The sequence below is a fragment of the Anopheles arabiensis genome, chromosome X (genome assembly GCF_016920715.1).
Source record: "Anopheles arabiensis isolate DONGOLA chromosome X, AaraD3, whole genome shotgun sequence".
Taxonomy (NCBI): Eukaryota; Metazoa; Arthropoda; class Insecta; order Diptera; family Culicidae; genus Anopheles; species Anopheles arabiensis.
Window position 1 is genome coordinate 23,699,661 of NC_053519.1, and position 6,000 is coordinate 23,705,660.

Genomic DNA, 6,000 nt, shown 5'->3' on the forward strand with positions numbered 1-6,000 from the left:
ATTACCCTTCGAACACACACCTCTAAAGAAGACAATTATTCTGTGACGTGGGCAGCACTTTTAAAACGGTACGATGATTCTCGTCTGCTTATACGTGAGTATTATCGTAAATTACATTATCTTCCCGGAGTGCAAACGGTGTGCGTGAAAAAATTAACCCACTTGGTGGATGAATTCACCCGTTTCGTCAACGGATTGGTGAAGCTCAAGGAACCGATTTGTTGCGACGATCGCTTTTGCAAAGGGCTGAATTTTAAACTCGAAAACCAAGTTTTATATAGCGAGACTTGTTTATTTTTTCTACACTTTAAAAACGTCTTAGTTAAGAACACATGCGTTAGAATTGTATAAAAAAATAATTTTATTTTTTCAATTCGTCGCGCACATATTCTTAGTTCAAGATGTTGGTTAGAACTGGCTAATATTTCCTGATTTCATGGTATATATTGTTCGGTTCCCTACTTTTCATTGTTTATGTTATGGTTATTATGTTTATGCTACGGTTATTTATTAGAGGTTTGATTTGGCCAGATGTTGATACGATGTTGATGCTGGTTCTGGTTCCGATGATTACTTTGTTGATCATAGCATACTTCGCCTTGAATGGTGTTGCATTGTTTCGGTGCTGGTGTTTTGGTTTCGGTGCTGTGATGTCGTGTTAACTCCTCTCCTCTTAAATGACTTTGTCCTCGAAGTTTCTAGATGCTCTCGTTTACTTTATGTTGTTTCTCTTGATGCAGATGGTAATATGAACCTCAGGCTTTGATATCTGTAAATATTTATCAATACGGCTATTACGATAAACACAATGAATACAATTGAACCACTTATTGATCCAAACAAATTAACTTTCCATGACAAAGATTTGTTCTCTAGTTTGATTTTTTTCAATATTTCTCTATGCTCAATGGTTAGATTGTTTAGATATTTTGATGGTGGTATGTCGATGACGTCGGTTTCGGTTGCTATTAACCCCAGTGTTGGTTGAAATGCTTTGTTTGGTATTGTTATTTCCAGGTTTGGAAATTCTTCTCCGTTGATGTAGATGTTGCATTTTTCAAAATGTATTATATATGAGCCTGTGAGAAATTGTGTGTCATTGTTGCAACTCGATGAAATTCTGACTGTGGCATTGTTAATAAGTATAACGGCATCATGAATCCGTTTAATTATTCCATCGGAATATACTTTTTCATAAGTACAATCGGAATGATATCCATGTACTAGTTTTTGAATACACTTACTTGATGGTTCTAGGAGTATGCTGTCACAAAGATAATTGCCATTATCTATTTGTTCGCAGGGCTGTGACGATTCAAATACATGAGTGTTGTTCTTCAGTATATAGTTGTGATGCAAGAGAATTCTTTTGTCATTTTTTATAATTGAATCAATATAATTGTATTCAAAAGTATGTTTGGATTCAAATGGATATTTCAACATATATATGATATGTGTTTTGTTCATTGTTACCTGAGCTGTGGATCTTATCAACATTTCTTCGGTAGATGATACATGTATGTTGTGCTCAGCTAAAAACATAACCATTTGGTTCAGGTCGTCAAGAGATAATAGTTTGCTGCTGGGTATTCCATGTTTTGCTAGTAAAATAGCATCTTCCAGTGTTTCTAAATAGTTTTGCAGAGTATCGAGATTTGAGATGATAATTAGTTGGATGATTTCATTCGATCTTTGATGAAATCTTTCTTCTTCCAGTTGGAGTACGCTGTTTGCAATTCTAGTTATATCATACAAGCGTTTATCAATTTCGTCGTTAATCAGTACTTGTTGATTATTTTGCTCAATCAAAGAGTTAATAGTGGAGTTTATAACACGTAAATCTTCAGCATCAGGTGTTCCTGCGATCCACTTCCATATGGTGCCAATAGTATCCCATCGTCGTTCTCTGTTCGTGTGTGGCCTAATCTTGTTAAATGTTTCATGCAATTTATTAACCTTTAATTTTATAATATTGTAAAGAGGATTGTCGTTCACATGGTGTTTTAATTCTGCATCATTGTTTATGAGAACTTGTTCTAAATGATCTATCTTGATTGGGTGTATGATTCTTATGTTTCCTGTCTTGACTCGTGCTTGACCTAATGGAATTACTGCTAAGGGGTTGTTAGTTATATCATGTATTCCTATGTTAGCATAAATAATTGTAAATGACCAAATGGCGAGTCTGAAAAGAGAAAAAATGTTAAATGTTAGTAAATTTTTTGTTAGTTGGTTTTCCTAAGGTTAACTTTGTGTACCTTTCTGTTATTAGAATCGATTATATAAGTTGAATGATTTTCTTTAATTTTTATGGGATAGTATCAACTCTCTCTTTTGTTATTTGTTTTATTTTTTTCATATGCAATGCTTCCTGGTTCATAAGTCTGATATTCCTGATCGAATATTTTCTCTTCTTTTTCTTTGAAAAGTTGAGCGATTTTCCTATCTTTTTCTTCACGTATTTTTGATCTTTCTGCAAGTGAATGGTCATTTGAAAATTCTCCAATATAAATATTTCTCGGTGTATCTTTAATGAAACTATGTATAGAGTTGTTGTATTTGTAAGTGGCTTGTTGTACAAGGTAAGTGATACTCATATCTGGATTAAGAGATTTAATGCATTTGGCTATTTCTCGTATAGTTGAATGACATCTTTCTACTTGACCATTTGTTTCTGACCTATTAACCGGAGTTTTAAATATTTTCACGCCTAAATTCAATATTGATTGTTCTACAACATTTGATACAAAAGAAGACTCATTATCAATTACTATTTCTGCTGGAAGATTCCAGTCATATAAAAGCTGTAACAAGACATCTTTAATATCGGCTATTGATTTTGATTTTATAGGTCTGATTTTTAAATATTTAGAAAATTTGTCCAAGGATGTTATAAAAAGATTATTTGCATTATAGGCAAAAATATCTATGTGAACTATTTCTCCTGGATAGGTAGGTATTGGGGTTTTAATTGGAATGAACTTCTGTGGTTTTCTATCATATTTTTCTAGTTTGCAAATTTCACAATTTTGAATGAAGTTTTGAATGGATTTACGCATTCCAGGGAAATAATATTTCTTTATGAATTGTATAGAATTTTCTTTAACATTTCTATGTGCAAAGTTATGTATTTATTTAATTTTTTCTAATTGTTGTTCCTCTGTTTGCAAATCTTCTACTTTCAATTGAGAATAACGGATTTTTATTACTTTTGAATTATACATTGATTTGAAAATTTCTTGAATGTTTCCCATGATGGATTGATCGCAATATATACCATTACGTACTTTAGGATTGAGGAATTTTTTAAAAGTTTGTTTAATGAAGTCACTTGAAAATTCAGATTCACAGAAGGTGTGTCTTTTATACCCTTGAAATGGTATTGTTAGTTCATAGGAGGAGTTAGGGGTTAATCGGAATATCAGTTGATTTCGGAAAACATTAATGGGTGCCTCTGTTGAAAGAATATAATCGTTATCATCATCTTCTGCTGAGTGCTGAGTGGGTGTTAAGGAGTTGATTTGAACACGTGATAAAGCATCTGCAACAATGTTTGCTTTACCTGGTTTATAACATAATTCATAATCATGTTCTTCTAAAAATGATTTCCATCTTTTAAGTTTTGCATTATTATTTTTTGGGGAAAGTGTAAATGTTAGTGGGAGGTGATCGGTAAAAATGCCCATACTACTGCTAGCATTTCTTTTTCGTTAGTCGCGTAATTTTCTTCCGTTCTGGAAAGAGTTCTGGAAATAAATGTAATTGGTCTCTCTCCATCTGAGGTTTGTTGCGAAAGTACTGCTCCCAATGCTATATTTGATGCATCTGTAGTAAGAATGAAGGGTTTTTCAAAATCCGGAAAAGCTAAAACTCCATTTGAACTTAGCACTTCTTTAAGGTATTGGAATGATTTTTTTGCTGATTCATCTAAAGTTATGGTGAAATTTTTTGACTGGTTGTTGGAAATTTGGCGATGGCCATCCTCTCCTCTTAAAAGTTTCGTAAGGGGTTTCGCAAGTTCTGCGTAATTCTTTACGAAACGTCTATAATATCCGGAGAGTCCTAGAAATGCTCTTAAATCTTTTAATATCTTCGGTTCGGGGTATTTTCGGATGCATTCTACTTTTTTCATGTTTGGTTTAAGACCTTCTGCAGAAATAATGAAGCCAAGAAATTCAACTTCTGATTTAAGAAATTCTGATTTATCTGGTTGTATTTTAAAATTAGCTTCCCTAAGTGTTTCTAACACAGTTTTTAAATTATTTAAATGTTCTTCAACAGTTTTTCCAAAGACTACTATGTCATCTATGTAAACATAGCAATTTTTTCCAATATGTTCACGTAATGTGTCATCCATTACTCTTTGAAAAATCGATGGTGCATTTTTTAAACCAAAAGGCATACGTACAAATTCGTATTTGCCATTGTTAATTGAAAACGCAGTTTTTTCTATGTCTCTTTCATGCATAGGAATTTGATGAAATCCTGAAGCTAAGTCTAATGTAGTAAAATATTTATTTGAACCTAAATTGGCCAAAACGGATGCAGTATCTGGAATAGGGTATCTATCACTTATGGTTTTTGAGTTTAATTTCCTGTAATCTATGACAAGTCTATATTTTTTTTCGTTAGAAGCATCAAGTTTTTTAGGGACAATCCATACAGGTGAATTGTATGGAGATCGAGATGGTCGTATAATTCCATCGTTTAAAAGTTTGTTTATCTGGGAATGCACTTCCGATTTTAGTGCTTGTGGATATGGGTATGTTTTACTGTAAACTGGTGATTGATCGGTAGTTCTTATTTCAGCTTTAACCTTTGTTGTAAAAGGTAGTTTTTTATCGGGAGGCTGAAATATATCTTGAAAATCGTGGAGCATATTTCTTAAATCATTTTTTCCTTGAGTTTGTAAATGTTCATCGCGAATATTTATTTGATTAACTTCTTGAAGCTTGTATAGCAATAATGGAATAGTATATTTTCCATTTACTATTAATGTGTCTTGTACTGTATTTATCCATGAACCATTTTCATTTAAAGAATCCCAACCCAAAATAGCATCAAACGATTTCAGTTGTTCAAGATGAAAAAATTTTATCATCTTGTCCGAGTATGGTTTAAGTAATCTAGCTTGTGAATATTTGGTTATTTTGACGTCTCCTGCTACAGTTGAGATAAAAAATGGTTTTTCTAAGTCGTGAGAAATTTTTGCATATTTTGGATGTATATAGTTTTTGTTAGATCCTGTGTCTACTGAGATTCGTAATGGCTCTTTTGCATTACCATAGTAAAGGAAATATGGTAATGTGGAACTCATTCTAAAAAATTCAATTCGGCTTCTTCTCCATTTTCGGATGTTTCTGATCCATCTTGTCTGTTAATGCATGCCAAGTATCGATCATGGGCGGAGAGCACATCATCGTCACATTCTTCTAATGTTTTTGCCATTTCCTCTTCGTATTCTACTTGCTCGTTTCCTGTGTTTGTTTCTATATTAAATGCTCTTGTTCTTTTTAATGGTGGTTTATATGTTCCTGAAAAATTAGGACGATTACCGTAATTTACCTGTTTAGAACGGATGGAACTATCAACTTCCATAGGTTCTGGTTGTGGCGGGTTTTGTGCGACTGGTGGTTTAAACGGATTTCTCTGTGGAATTACAGGTGGTCTAATGCGTAAATGTGGGTTGTAAAAGTTTTGATTTGGTCTATTTTGCGGAGTTAGATAGGTAGGAGGTCTGTAGTAAATTGGTGAATTGGGGTGGTTTGGAGTGGTTGGTGGTCTGTACATATTTGGTTTTGTTGGTATTCTTGGTACTATTGGGATAAGATTCCTGGGTGCGGAAGGTGGTATGTATGATTTTGGTGTGGTAAGCATTTTCCGACACTCGATGTTTTGGAATGAAATACAATAACTGTAAGCAGCGGCCAATGATGTGGGTTCATAATTTCTTATGAAATTGTACACATCTCCATCAAGTCCTCTAATGAAGGAATCAAT